Below are 16875 nucleotides of genomic sequence, written 5' to 3' on the forward strand. Positions count from 1 at the left end.
GGTTTGTCAGGTCAGGTTTTGCCCTGGTTTGCTTCTTTTTTGGCCAACTGCAGCCAAACACTGACCCTGGCCTCTTTTTTCTCTGCAGTCTCGATCTTGCTGTGTGGGGTGCCCCAGGGATCATCCTTGTCCCCCTCTCTCTTCAACATCTATATTCAGCCTCTTTTTTTGCTCATCCGCTCTTTTGGCTTCAGGTGTTACTCCTATGGTGATGATACGCAAATCATTGTCCAGCTGGATTCTTCCCAGACGGGCCTTGCATCTCAGCTTAGGAGTTGCCTTTGGCCATGAGTAAGTGGCTGGGCAGCAATTGGTTGAAACTGAATCGGGACAAGACTGAGATCCTAGTCATGTCATCCCCCGTGCAGCCCTCATGCGGCCATTCCTGTGTGTGTCCCTGTATGGTCACCGGCTTTCTGGCCTTTGGAACTTGGCCCATGCCCCTCCCCTGTTTCGGAGGTTAAAATCTTGGGAGTCATTTTTTCTGCCTCTCTATCAATTGAGAGGCAAGTTGGGCCATTTGTAAAACAGGATTCTTTCAGCTTCAGGTCCTTCGTAAGGTTTTGCCATTTCTTCCTGTTCCACTTAGGCCATTGGTTACAGCTTCCTTTGTTTTAAGTCGGCTGGAATACCGCAACACTCTTTTCCTGGTCCAACCTTTGTATCTTCTCTATCATTTACAACTACTTCAGTACTTTGCTGCTCACATCTGTACTGGTACTCCATATGGTGCCCATATTTCACTTGTCCTTCACTCTTTACATTGGCTCCCGGACCTTCAGCGGGTCTGTTTTAAATCTATGGTGATAGTGCATCAGGCTTTTTATGGCTTCGGTGCAGAGTATCTCCAGGACAAATTCTGTCCTTATGTGCCCGCTCGTGAATTGCGATCTAATGGCACTTGTCTGTTGGTGATTCCCTGCTTTCAGTGGGTGGTCGCTCCTTTTCTGTGGCGGCAGGGAAGTTGTGGAACTCCCTGCCAGTTTCCCTAAGGGCCACCGAGAATCTTCTTTCCTTCCGTCGACTGTTAAAAATGTATCTGTTTTGAATTTCTTTTCTCTTTTTATGCTGGTATAATCTCTTTATAATCTTTCGACCTTCCAGTTTCTTCTTAGTGCCAAAATGCTTCGGCGTGTGTGCACTTTATAAAATGAATGAACATAACATAACATAACATGCAAGACCTTTGTTCATAAAAAAACATAACATTTTCATTGTGATTGATAAGCCGTGAAATGTGGAGCCCATCCCACTTACCTTCATGTTAATAAATTGGAACACATTCACCTCTCTCCTATGTAGGTCTTTTCAGGTCTTTTTAGTGCTGATTGAACAGTGAATGTTTAGTGACTGATCCTAGCATGCATTGTATACACGTTAATTGAAAAGTAAACATCAATGCTATTTTTGTTGGTTTAGAGTACAAATCCCAGTAACACAACATAGCACAACATGGCAGAGACTTTTAAAGATGCTCTTTCAATCCTGGAGTAGTTTTTGTGGTCACCAGTTGAACTATTTTTTATTTCAATTTAAATGTATTTGTCAATTTTAGTATTCATCCAACGTAATGAGCCCAGGCAGGAGAACAATTATTTAGAAAAAAAGATATACAATTTTGGGATAGACTTAATGCAGCTAGTAGACCTCAGGTTTACCTGAGAACGTTAAGTGCTATTACACACATGGTTGGTGATTAGTTAATTAAGCCTTGTATTATAATGACCCACTCCATGTTATGTCGCAAGGCGAATTTGAGGGCTATATGTTGAGGAAGGGTTACTAAGCCAAGCAATAATGGTCTCTACCAAGTCTATAATTCTATTAGCATATAGAGTTGCAACTAAAGACTTAGGGCCTCATTTCTAGTTTGGCGGCACATCAAAGAAATGACATAATTTGCATTACCGCTACTTTATTTGACGGTAACAGAATTAAGACATTAACCTTAAAGTGGAGGATTTACTGGCAGCCTCATGCTCACAGCAATTCTGCCAAAATCTCCATAGAGGACTATGGATTCCAAAAATGAGGATTAATACCACCTTGCCCCAATTGCAATCCTGTGGTAAATTCACACGACAGAGTGGCTGTAATGGTAATCAATTTTGACAGTTATACAGCAGATTTACTGCTGAATTGCTGTCAAACTCGTAAGGAGGTGCTTCTCATCAGTTTCCTGCTCAAGTTAAAATGTTTAGAATTAGGTCTATAAACAAAATTATATTCTGAATTCCATGCAGTCTGATTGGCTGAGAAGAGGTCTGTAAACGAATCCATGTCCTGTTCTAATTTAACACTTAATGAAAGAGATGAGATGTAATGTGGCAATAAGCCCCAAGGCGGCAGGCCATTAGTGCCTATGGTAATGCCCCCGAGGCCCACATTTACCTGCCCGAGCAGAAATAAAAGGTAAAAAAAAGTTTTAAAAAATGGCTGCCATGGACAGAAAACGCAGTCCGTTTTCTCTTTCCGTGGTGGCCATAGTAATCAAAGAAAATGGCCGCCATGGAAGAGGAGAAAGGACTACGCACAATCCCTTCTCCCTTTCCATGGCAGCCATTGAAGTAAGTTGAAAAAAGTAAATAAAAAAAATGTCCGCCATGTAGGATGGAGAAGGGACTACACATATTCCCTTCTCCCTCTCATGGTCGGCATTCCGGAACGAAAATGCCATCAGAAATGGGAGCGAGCTGCACGCCAGGTACTAATGTACAAAGAAAGTAGCACCAGCTATGTAGCGTAAGAACACAAGTATGCTCTTGAGTAAAATTGGCAACAATGTAACTATTGTAGTTTCATGTTTGTCATCAAGTTGTTCAATTATTCCAGAGATGAAACTCACTTGAACATTGAAATGGAAATACTGCAAAGAACAAGAGTCTGCTATCGATCTTTGAAGAAGCTGAAAGAATCTCACATGGAAGCAGGTTCATAAGAAATCACACTTACAAACCTTGAGGAAAAGACTGGTCTCGACAGTATAGCAACACTGTTTCAGAAAGCATGTGTCTATAATTTAAATATAACTAGCAACATCAATATAGCATTCAGGGTCCAGATGATCAAAGAAGTGCACTACTGCTAGAAAGTCAGCAAATGCTTTGATAAAACAAAGTGGAGAAAACAGATTTTGTCACAATCCATATTATCTAAAAAAAAACTTGCACAGAGGCTAAATGAATCAGGCAGTTTTTCTTGACTATGTTTACTGTATTACAAACAGCAAAAGGTGTATACTACCTTTCTTTTCAGTTTACGCAGCATGCATAGTAAATAAACCAGCATGCTCCAATTTTCCACAGGTGAAAACATTTTAGATTATACCATTGTCTACTAACAAAGCAGCAAATTGGTGCTAAATTCACCTGCTCTACGTTTTTGCACAAGTGCAAATCTTTGATAATCCAGCCCCATGACTTTTTTCCACAATTGGTTGACGAGCACATTAACCTGAAGTAAAACATCATTCTTCTTGCCAGTTCAATCTTCACTACTGAATTAGAGCAATGTTACTTGGTCATTGATTTGCCTATGATAAAGATCAATAATCGCTGACTACATTTTGGGGAATTGTGTACATTGAATTATGACATTCAGAGTTCCACGGTCAGCTTTATGGTACCTTGACAGTATTTGAAGAGAGAAGATTTGAACAGCTAGAGCCCAAAACATTTTTTAAAGATATTTTTATAACTGTCGTGAGGGGTAAAAAATCACTGTCTCTCATTTGCCTTCCCGGTCTCCCATTCATGCAGTAACCACAACAGCCCTTACTTAGCTTCAAAGGGTGGAAGGGAGCCAGCCTGGTCAGGCCATGCTGCTTGATAATTAGCCCAACCTTACAAGACCACTTAGAGGAATGGGCTGGCCCTTTTCTTGCTTTGAAGCTAAGCAGGGCCAGCCCCACTTTGAAGCTAAGTGGTATCAATCCTGGTTACTGCATGGGTGGTCAACCAAATGTGCATCTCAATTATTTTACTTTTTTAAAACTGTGCTACTATCAGTCCTTGAAGGGTTTGCACTCAGAGACAATTTTTTGCCTTTTGCTGAATAGCATTCTGGTATTTGTACTCTCCCAGTAAATAATAAAATGTTTATTTCTATGTTTACAGCAACAGTGGGTTTTCCACCCCTGCAGTAACTGAGACAAACCGTGCTTAGTTTCAAAGCAATGAAGAGGTCAGCCCACTAAGGTCATGTTGCCTAATAGGTGGGCTCTTCCTTAGAAGAACACATAGAGAAGCATGGCCTTAGGGGATGAATCCTTCCTCATTTTGAAACTAAGCAACGTCAGTCCCGGTTACTGCATGGATTGCAGACAGTCCACGCTCTTGAATGCTGCGTGTTTTCTTAGTGTTAAATATCTCATAACACACGGCATCCGCATTTTTATAAAACAGAAAAAATGAAATAAACTAAATCACATTAATGCTGAACACTGCTACCAGAGAACCCTGGCCTTAAGGAGTTTCAGATGCAGTACTTAAATATTATGCTACAATGATGTTATTGTTTGGATTTTTAAAAGTTTTGTACCTATCCTTTTATCATTGAACATGTTAAATTATAGGCTAAGTATGAAATGTATGCCCCTTGACACAACAAGCTATTGTGGCCTCGTTGTTAAATGCTGGGCTTTGGGCTGTGGCAGATCAGGATTCAAGGCTGTATTTAATTTTATTATTTAACTAATTTAATTTAATTACAAGTAAAGCAAAGCAAGTGGGAGGTGGCAAGGTTTGTTGCAGTGCAGTCCTGTGATCTTAATTAGCATGAGGGCATTTAGACGTGGCTGCAATATCAGAAGGGGAAATCATGAGAGGGCAAGTAAGTCATGAGTATTTGCCCAAGATGTGGCAAGAGAATTTGCAATTTTGGACACTGGTGCAGTTATTTTCCCCTGATTGAGGCTGCTTTTTAGGGCACAAGTATAGGACACATGCGGATGAAGAGTGTAACTTTTTTCCAAAGGGCAGAGGCATCCCCCATTTTCTTTTAGGTTGGCAAGCTTGCTCAAGTATTTGGTTACCAGGATTTCACTCCTGTGCAGACGCTTACCCACAAGACCACAAGCACTTGTTTCATATTGGGATTTTTTTTTCTCCATGGAATATTTCACTACGGATTGCTGGGTTTAAAAGGTGAGCAACTTGTATACTTTGCCAGCATAGTTATTGAAAGATTTCCTCTCTCAGGTTATTTTTCTGGTGTTCATTACCTTTTTTAAATGTCCCATGCTAATTTGTCTTGTGCACTTTCGTCTAAGGAGAAGGTCAATTGAACTACATTTGTGTATTTCACTTTAAAATATGTGGGCATATATCCATGGGTGCCAGCTTTTGATTTTCGCTATGGGTGCAAAAGTACCAGGGAATATGTTATTCTTGCAGCCGATAATTATTTACCCTTTTCTGTGCTGCTTAAACGAGGGTAGTTGGCATCATGCAATGTATCACAACAGTCACCATGAGACCAGCCATAAAGCAAGGGGCTTGTAGCAAGCTGCTTAACCACAGTGTGTGATCTTCAGCAAATAATTTATTTGCACAGGGTATTCATTAAAAACATTGAGCGTTCTCAAAGCCTGCAATGTTTTATAAAAATAGATGTTTTTGCAGTCACATTGAGGCTGAAAATTCACTGGTGCCCAGGTCTCCCATCCATACGGTAGCCAGGACTGACCCTGCTTAGTTTCAAACTGACAAAAGCAAAGCTCTCTCAGGTCATGGTACCTAATAAATGATGCAAACTTACAAGACCACTTAAAGCAACATGGCCTGATGGGGCTGGCCCCTTCCTCACTTTGATGCTAAGCAATACTGAGCGTATATTCATGGGTGCCAGCTTTTGGTTTCTTTCTTGTAGCCTGTTTTTTTTCCTGTTTCCGTGCTGCTTAAATGTGGTTAGTTGGGGTTGTGTGATGTATCAAAACAGTCACTGAGAGACCGGCCAAAAGTGGGTGCCAAAAAGGGTGCTGTGGTGGAATGCCTGTGCCAAATCGGCCCACGCCGAAATGATGGCACTGAAAAGGGGTGTATCACTTGGAGAACGCTGCTTCATCAAAGTGTGTACTCCACGGCAAATAATTTAATCTCACTGTGCATTGCATAAAAACATTGTGTGTCTCAAAGTTTTAAATATCTCATAACACACTGCATCCGCATAATTATTTTTTTTAACAGTGATAATGTCAGTCCTTGAAAGTTTTGTTGAATTGCATTCTGGTATTTGTAGCCTTACAGTCAAAAGGGGGAAATATTGACACACTTTTTGCCTAACATAGTTCTAAAGGATTTATATATTTGAGTGACACTATGGTATGAGTACTTTTCAAGTTAGCTGTATAAATCAGAGTATTGTTGAAAGCCAGACATGGGGGTGAGGAGGGGAAACGATGATAGGGCAAGTAAGTCATGAATATTTGCACACGATGTGGCAAGAGAGTTTGCAATCCTGGACACTGGTGCAGGTATTTTTTCCTAATTGTGGCTCCTTTTCAGGGCACAAGTAAAGGACACATGTGGGTGAAGAGCATAACTTTTTTTCAGAGGGCGAACGCAACACCTCATTTTTATTTTAAGTTAGCAAGCTTGCTCAAGTATTTGGCTACCAGGATTTTACTCAAGTTGTCATGTTCCCTGTGCAGACACTTACTCACAAGAACACAAGCACTTGTTTCGTATTTAGGGATTTCGTTTTCCAGGCAATATTTCACAACAGATTGCTCGGTTTTAAACGTGAGCACCTTCTACACTGTGCCAACATATTTTTTGGAACATTTCATCTCTCATGTGATTTTTCTGGTGTTCATAACTTTTTTTTAAAGTCCAATGCTATTTTGTTTTGCGCACTTTCCTCTAAGGAGTAGGTCTGTATTATTAATTTTAATTATGTATGGAACAACAAAAACCCTTGAAATTCAAGGAAACAGCTTTAGCTGCAGGAATGTTAATGTGAGCAATACATTGTAACAAAACCTTTGATATTCAAGGAAAAAACTTTTGTTGCAGGGATGTTAAGGTGAGAGCTTAATGCATCAAAACCCCTGAAATTCAGCTAAAGCCACCTTAGCTTCATGCCTATGTTTCCATTTCTACACAAACAGCAATGTAGTGTGTTTGTACATCATGATACCCATATAGCAATTATTTGCACAGGACGGCACACCTTAATAAGATTACATGTTTCTCAAACTGAACAACTATGCCATTACTATATGCACTGCACTATACACTTTACAATGTGTCTTATACAGTTCTAGGGCACGCTGCACCTTGCGCAATGCACTTTGCACAATGTACTTTAAAAGTGGGTTTTATGTGGACGTTCAGCGTTGCCATTTATTTTAAAGATATTAACCAGTTCTTATATAAATTGAGTGATAAGCGCTTATGTGGTGACAACTGAATTCGGAAATATAAGCCAATGGGGTGTGTATATATATAGCACAATGTACTTTATAATATGCTTCTTTCAAGTGATAATCGTAAAAGAACACTCAGCACTTTATATATGTTCAAATAATTATATGCAACACCTTGATCAGAAATAACAAACTCCTATAAAAAGCGTGCAATAGACAAGCGTAACCCAAGATGGCGACCGCCAATGACTGAATCTCAAATCATGTAACATTGAAGTGTCCCTATGGGCAACAACACTGTAAAGGGACTTGTCTTTATAAATACGACCTGTATGCACTGTGAACTTTCAAACCCGAGGAAGCCCACTTTGGGTGAAACGCTTTATTTGTCTACCTGCCCTTATTTGACTTGTGAGTCACTGCACCATCCGACTGCTCCTCAGTCTTTTTCTTTCATATATATGCTTTACACACATAGGTTGGAACAGAATCCCCTCCTGCAGCCTTAATGGTCTTTTGGGACTTTAAAAGGCTTTGCTCAACTTAGCACTCAGAGATTTAACCCACAATTGTATAGAGCTATTTCCATTGCATGGCACATGTTAGAACTTTGGAGAAAAATAGGTGAACACAAAGTATTGCATTTCATGCTGGAGATTGAAAGTATAAATCATTTTTACATGCATTCCGTGTTGAAGAACCAATGCATAAAACGTGTGTTTTTGCAAATAGCACTGTTTTTCAAATGAATACCTTGCTCTTGTATACAACTCAAATTGCAGAACTTCATAAGACTATGCCACAGACACTATGAGCATTGAGCACCATTTGTATTTTAGTTTCTGTACTTCTTTGACACTGTTCTATGAGGTGTTATGAGGATATCAGCGCCCCGATCATATATTTGAATCCTGTATTGTTGCTTAAATTAGCATAAACAACATGAACATCGGTAGTATTTGTTGGAAGTGGTTGTAAATTCCCTGGAATTCAAGCAGTGTAGTAGACACTGCCTTCGTACAAAGCAACGCCTCAGTAGTGGTTGTCTCTTAAATTCAGGGACAGTCCGAATACCTTAATCTTCTGTAAATCACTTCCCAAGGTCTGAAGACACAATATTTCTATGCCAGTAAAAGTCACGGTAAATCACTCCCATAAAACTACTTCAGCACTCTCTGCCAACAGTAGCCACTGTACATTATTTGCAAGAGGCTGCAGCCACAATATACGTATGTCAATATTGGTAACTGCATATCAAGCACTTGCATGATGAGGCAGTGGTCATAATCTATCTATATCAGTAATAGTGATTGTAAATAATTTGCATGAGGCTGCAGCCATGATGTATGTATATGTATGCTAGTAATGGACACTGTAAAGTTGTACGAGGATGTGCAGTAGGTGGTGGCCACAATCTATAAATGCCAGTAATTGTCACTGTAAACCACGTGCACGAGTCTCTGTCCACAATCTATCTTTTCCAGTAAAGGTCATTCTATATCACTTGCATGACCCTGTAGTCACAATCTACCTGGGCCACTAATGGTAATTATAAAACACTTGCATGAAGCTGCAGCTACCATTTATCTAGGCCACTATTGGTCACTGTATATCACTTGCATTGGGTTGTGGCCATAGCCTATCTATTCCAGTAATGGTTATACCAAGTTATTTCAAGAAACTGACACCACAATCTATATATGTCAGTTATGGTCACTGTACGTTATTTGCATCAGGCAGAAGCTGAAATTTATCTATTCCAGGAATTGTCATGCTAAATCACTTGCATGAAGCTGCAGTCACAATCTATCCATGGCAGTAATAGTCACTGTAAATAACTTGTATACAGTGGCAATCACGGCCACATCTATCTTTGCCAGTAATTGTTGATGTAAATCATTTGCATAAAGATGCAGCCACAAACAATAGGAGTATTAAAGTATTAATTACTGTAAAGTGCTTGCACTAAGCTGTGGCCACAATCTATGTATGTCTGTAGTGGTCATTGTAAATCGTTTGAATGGAACTGTAGCTACAATTTATCTATGCCAGTCATGAAAGTGATGTAATGTGGTAGTTACTAGCTTACTTACGTTGTCAATGCAGCTTTGTGCAAATGGTGCACACTTGCATTAAGCTGTATCCACAATCTACACTAGTAATGGCACTGTAATATATGTTCATGAAGCTGTGGCCACAAGCTATGCAAGGATGTTCAATGTAGATCAGTTTCCTGAACCTGCAGCCACACTCAATGCATGTAATGGTCACTGTAATCACTTTTATGAAGCTACACTACACTCTGTGCCAGAAATGGCCACTGTAAATCACTTTCACAGAGCTGCATTCACACTTTATGCCAGTAATGCTCACTGCAAATCACTTTCATGAAGCTGCATCTACACACTATGCCAGTAATGGTCACTTTAAATCAGACTCATCAGCTGGATTCACACTCTATGCCATTAGTGGTCACTGTATATTACTTTCATCAAGCCGAGGTCACACAGGAAACTGGTAGAATTGCTTATGCATAGAATACTCATGACACTGTGCACTTATTATATGCCACTAGTGTTGCATTATATCACTTTGATGGCATCCCACACACAATATAGGACACCACTGTAACTAGATTACATGATGTGTTCCACCTCCCCAGCATACAAAGACATACACACATTGCATTTATATGTGCACTCACCCACACACAGAGACTCCCACACACTGATTCAGGCACACACACAAACATGCATACATGCACTGTGCAACTTAAAACACATACATACATGCACAGACTGTAATACTCTTGCATGTGCACATAATCACTGCATGCATTACATTTAAATATGCACACATGCATATAGTAGATACAAGTTACTTATCTTTGTCATCTTCTGATGAGTCTTCTCTTCGGCTGAGGAAGCAGTGGGAAAATATTTGCCAACAAGTAGTGTTCTTGAAGGACTTCGACATGCAGGGCACTAAATGCCAGATCACAATGTGGTTGATTAGTAACCTATGTGTTGCTGTGCCATGTTTCTTTTTAATTCCAGTGCTCTGAGCCAGCCCTGAAGGAGATGGGTGGGTGCATTGGGGAAATGAGGTAGGCCTGAAGGTGGTGACTGCACCTCCCGCCACATGCTGAGATACCACCAAACAGAATTACCGTTAATGACACTTGGTCTGGCAAGATACCACCAAACAGAATTACTGTCACTGCCACTTGGTCTGGAAGTATTGCCGCTGGATTACAGGTGGCGGTGGTGCTGTTAGTCCCCATTTATTTGAAGTCCATAGGACTCCATTGGGTATTTTGGTGGGATTAACACTGCAGTAATTACACCAAAATCGGGTGGAAAATTAGGGGATTTAACTCCAGCTCATAGCTGGAGGTGAATCCTTCAGCTTTTCACCCAACCTATAGTTGGTTGGTGTGGTAATGTAGCAGTATACAGTAATACTGGTGCACTAAACACACACCGCCCAACTTGTAATGAGGCCCAGCAGTATTTTTACAGGTATTATACCACAACGATGAACATCCACCAAGATGGACAGAGGTTGTGCTTTTAATTTAATCCACTATCTCGTGGGCAGGGGTGTTGCTAGGTCTGGAAAACATCCAGGGCTATGGTAATGTCGGGACTGTCGGGACTCGGGGCTAGCTAGCCTTTTGGTCATAGCCTAGAGCTTCTATCCGGGCTACAACCAGAAGACCCAGGGATATAGCCCCCTCAGCCACTGTCCTAGCAATGCCCCTGCTCATGGGACAAAGGGCAAAATGTGCAGATTGTATCTAGAGAAAATCCCATATACTGATCACAGTGAGGATGATATGCGAAAAATTGAAAAGGTGTAAAGTGCATACTTTCAGACACGCAAGTTATCACCACCAGCAATTATTCCTGAAAATGTTGCATGTCTGTCATTGTTTGAGATACAAATGCTTACAGTGATGCATAGCAGCAATCCCCCATTGTTTCAGGACGGTCTTGTGCAATTGTCGGAGCGTGAACAATAATGTCACAATTTCCTTAACAGACATTGGGCCTCATTACGAGGTTGGAGGTAGCCATGCCCTACCCCCAAACTCGGGTCCGGGTTCCCTGAATGGGGAAATATGGGGTCATTCCGACCTAGGAGGGCCCGGTATTTCCCCATTCAAGGGACCGGGTACATCCCCATTCCCATTTGAGCCCCCATATGGCTCAATGGGAATGGGGAGCATGCTAACAACGGGCCCGTTAATGACAGGCCCATTGTTAGCATGCTGGGCTACTCGCGGGACCCGCTAAGGACGTCTGGTAAAACCAGGCATCCTGAGCGGGTCCCACGAGCGGACCTCGTAATGAGGCGGTATGTGGTTAACGGCGCCGGCAGCTCTACCGGCGCCGTTAACCCCATACCACCTGGGTCGTAATGAGGCCCATTGTCTGCTCAATGTTAACCTTACTATAATGTTGGCAATACACCTCTTGTACTAATTTGTGGAAAGCTTTGGATGCTAGTGGATTACTGGAAAATCTGATTAGCGATGGGAAGCTCTCGGCCTCTGTTTTTACTCCTTGCAAGTAAAGCTAGTAACAATCAACAAGTTAATGGCCATGGTGGGCCATCCAATATAGCAGTCGGTGGGCAAGAAAATCTACTTCACCACGGACATGTGAACCAGTAATCAGAACATGGCTACATGGTCATCACAGCAACTTGGCTGGCAATTCCTTCCTCTTGCAGCCAAGAGGGGTCCCAGACTAATGCAAGGTGGTCACAGATGTATGCATGTTTACACCAGACAACACTGTGCATGCAATGGTTTGAAGGTAGAAGCCAGAGGGGAGTTGATTTCTGGGAGAAGGTGGAGGAGGTGGTTGCCCAATGGGTAATGACTCATATTTTGCATTTGGGCATTGCTTCAGCAGACAGTGGATCGAATGCTGTTGCTACTGTACAAATTGGAAAGACAATGGATATCCCCTGCTTCGCAGGTGTCCTGTGTCCTGTCATCACATGATTTATCAGCAATTACCAGCCTGTGAATGAGGTTATCACAGTGGGCGAGACGATCAGCACAGATTTCAAATAGGCTTGCCATGCCAAAATTGCACTGCACCAAATGCAGGTGTACCACAAGTTGCCATTGCACTACCTTAAGACTGTAATGGCCACTAGTTGGAAATGTTGATTTCACATGTTGGACTGGCTACGTGAACAGTGAAATGCCATTCAATGATACTAATGTTACAAGACTCAGAGTAGAGGATTAGATGGGTAATTTTCCACAATGTCAGTGGCAGCTGTTGTCTAATGCCTGCTTTGTGCTAGAACCTTTAAAGGAGACCACCAAGAAGATATGCAACCACAATACAGCCATCATTGAGGATCTCCATTGGGTTGCCTGATTGAGCTGAACCCGTCCTACACGATGAAGGCCATTTTCTTTGTAGGTGGTGCAGGTACAGCACAGCTGGTGAGGGACTTACTTTCAGCCTTATGAGGCTATTCACCCAGTAGTTTTATTTAAATATAACATTGAGTACTGCTGGCTTCGTGTATGGACCCATGTACAAAGGTAAAAGTGGCTGCTTTCCAGGCACATGTCTGGATCAGTGGAGGAAGACTCACAGAATACATCACAAGGAGAAGGCACTGCAAAAATGGAAGGATGCTTTGCTGCAGCACTTATAACATCAGTTTGAGAAAGAATATAGTTAGCTAGAAGTATATCAACCAGGAAAAATGTTGACACCTTCTCCTGGAATGGCAAGCTTGAGAGTAGGGGTGTACTGAACTTGGGCTTCATGTAAGTATTCGGCGGAAATCCAACTGAAAATTAGATATTTGGCTTTGGCCGAATACTTAATACATTTTCACTCAAAGCCAAATAGGTTCCCCTACAAAATGCAAGTACTGCTTTGACAATGCCTGGAGACATTCAGGCATGTCATGTTAATCCTTTAAAAGGATCCTTAAACAAATGCTGCTGTCACTTTACTTGATTGGCTGCAGAAAGGGCAGGGGTGTGAAATTGCAAACAAAGTCTCAACCCTTAATGGTCAGGATAGACAGACTTTAATCTGGTGGTCTGCTGGGGAGGGATGAGTTGAAGCAACATTTTCAATATTTTTAATGTGCAATGAGTTGTGTCTGGTCTTCCTGTATTTTGCAGTTGAAAACCATTAAGCTGGAACAATAGTTTACAAAGTCGCTATTGGAAAAGTTTATTTTCTTTAGGGGCATATTGATTTGCTGATGACCTTTGCGAGTAATATGAAAGTTAAAGGATCCAATCCACCTATTCCCATCCAAGTTATGTAATTAAGTGGATTAATATAACTACTGTGGAGATCCAAGAAATTCCAAACACTGAGTAAAAAAATCAGGGGGTAGTGTGCCTGCAGCAAAACACTGTATTTAGCCTGCAGGCTAAGGTTATGAATCAAGTAAAATGGCTGAGTGGAAAATGTGCCTGCAGCATAGATGTGACTTTAATAATCAAAAATAGATTACAATTCCTGCCCTGCAACCATCTCAGGTTGCTAAAATGAATCCCTTTAAATTGGGTAAAAGTGACATATGTTTCTAAAGAATGTGGCTATACAAAGGATCGGGAGTTTTGCAAATAAAGTGTAACCAAAATGCCTCAGTCTCTGGCATCAGACATATGCCTTCCAACATTAGAGATTTAAGAAAGATGGATATTTGTGCAATAATGATGAGGAGGTACACGTTTGCCATTTCTAAACATTGGACCAAATGGATGCACAAGTGAAGAAAATAAGTAAAATAAGCGTGCACATGCCAATTAAAGATCTGAAAATCAGCACTGTCCCTTCCCTAAGGGTCATCAAGAACCATGGAGGACAAAGCATTCCCTATATATTTTTTAGCTAGCTTTTTTTTTACCATGCCCTAAAACACCACACATGTCCCACCCAAAAATAAAGAAAAATACTATTTATAAAGGAAAAGACATTTTTTCAAATGCTCATTCCCTCTCAGTACAACAGGTAGAAAGCGTGACTTTAACAACCCAAAGTTTTGTATTCCATATCGCTTCAGCCATCAGCGGGGTGCTAATATATGTAATCGCTCCTATTGTGTTTCAGTGCACTGCTGGAGCCAGAATGCTAAAGACGAGGAAGGCCCAAAAGGTAAAGTACAATTAGATACATCCCAGTCTGCCCTCACCATGATTGCACACAAGTATACTATACTTTTGGGCTAGTCTTAGTTACTTGGGTCTTGCCCAACAAGCAACACCCATCAATGCACTAAAATACAAACTGTACTGTTATTGAACTATTTGGATATGTGTTCCTATCATCCTTTACACAAATATCTTCTGTAGACAACAAAGAAGAGAAATGCAATAAAACATTGATGTACATATTTTAAAGTGTGTGTTTCTCTTACAAAGAGTTTTTCTTGTCTACATAACTTTATTTATTAAAAAGGCAACTATTCGGCTGCATATTTGGCTCCAGCCGAATACTTGTCCAACTATTCGGTATTCAGCCAAATACTTAAATCTCTTATTCGGTACACCCCTACTTGAGAGTGATGCCATCAATGGACAGTATATTATTGAGTCCTGTTGAAAGGTTTGTGAATAGTGCAGATGCAGCTTTCTGTGAATGGTCCTGGTGCAGCCTTCATGGAGGAGATACTGTAGTACACCATCCTCAGTGATTCAGACATCTTGAATACAGATGGATCATTGGCTGGGACAGACACTGGACCATCAGCCAAACAGGTGCTTAATGCTCATCTACTGGACACTTCACATTTTGGAAAGAATTATGATGCAGTACATAACTGGTAGAGCAAACTGTCTTTCTGGCCAGCAGCAAGTGTGCAAGTTGTTGTGAAATGCTATGTTGCACTTCACAAGTGTGCAGTCCAAGTGAGATTTTAGTGCAGAAGTGGCTATTGCATATAACGACAGGCAAAACTTTGCAGTGCTTTATGTTGAACACGTGATTGGATCATAATAATGATGACATGTTATCTGTTACATTTCAGACATGGACATGTTGAGCAGGTTTGTTTTCTGGTGTGTGGTTGGAAAAAGGACAGCTGTAGTAGCGACTGAGAAGCCCTGACCAGTAAGTGACTTGCTGATGACAGCACCCCTTTGACTTTAATGCCAGTACTGTTTTTGATCCTACCAATGTCACAATAATAACTGATACTTGGAGTAAGTTATCATCCTAACTCACAAATGCAACCGCGCCCAAAAATCCTGAGCTCTCTCACAAAGTGCTGACACCCCTAAAGTTCAGGGGTATGTGAATGGGGGTGATGCTCTTGTGCTCTGTGATAACGCTGGCTTCCATGTCCTCTCTGCAATGGAAGTCACAAGTCAAAGGATCCTCCTCCTTAACCTTCTTGCTCTCCACCTCCTCCTTCTCCTCCCCATCAGGTAGGTCCACCACCTGTTGAGGCACCACCCCAAGATGGTCCTACCCCAGAGACTTCACATGTTCACTCTTATTTTCACCCTCACCCTGCTGGGCAAAGTCCACATCCTCCTCTGCAATGATCCCCACGCATACAGGAACCATCTCACTATGCTCCTCAAGGGTACTTTAATGCTCACTCCTGCCCATGTCCTCTTCCTGCAGCACATGCATGTCCTCATGTACCACAAGAGGCCCCCCTCCGTGGTTAAAGTAATGACATAGGCAGAGGATTGGGAGGGCCCAGGCTTCTTCAGTTATTAAGGCCCAGGCCATTCCCCAGTCAATTTGAGCGCCCCCCTCAGGCCGGGTGATTCAACCTCGGATCCCCCTTTCCTCCATCCCTGCTCCTGTTTGGACCAGTGTGCCAGCAGGAGAGTAAAAAACAGAGCAGGACAAAACACAATAGTGATGATAATTTCCTTAGAAATTGTGCATGGTGGCAGGATGTTGTACGGGTAAAACAAACTCTGGTTCAGTAAAAGGGTGAATAGGCAATATCACTGGGGTGATACATCAATCCTAGTGCATGGGGCTAGATACAGTTTAGTCATGTGCAAAGTGCAAAAAAGATGTAAAAATAGGGAAAATTGCCTTTGCACCTTTCTTTTCCGTTACAAAAAGTGTAAATGTGACCTGCAAGTTACAGATCGCAGCCATCATTCACCAATTGATTTAGCAGGTGAATAAAAGTGGTGAATCAATAGGATTCAATTGGTTTTATGTTAGCCTGAAAATGTCATGCTGGCTTAGAACCCAGTGGATTTTGCAGGCGGAGCAGAAACGTGAATCAGAAGTAGTACTCCCACTTGTGCCACCACTGTGCTTCCAAAAACCGTTAAAATGACCTGGAGTTCAAATAAAGTGTTAAAACAGACATAAAGGTGTTACAACTGAGTAAAATACAAAAAAGATCACAATAGGGAAAATTATCATAGGTACAATATGCAGGACTTGAACCCGTAAAGGACTAAAAACTGATAGAACTGCTTAATAAATTAAAGAATGCATGGTAGTGGACTGGAAAAGAGGAAGTGTAAAACTGCA

This window comes from Ambystoma mexicanum, chromosome 4q (assembly GCF_040938575.1).
Source record: "Ambystoma mexicanum isolate Mex_15411 chromosome 4q, UKY_AmexF1_1, whole genome shotgun sequence".
In the NCBI taxonomy this organism is placed as follows: Eukaryota; Metazoa; Chordata; class Amphibia; order Caudata; family Ambystomatidae; genus Ambystoma; species Ambystoma mexicanum.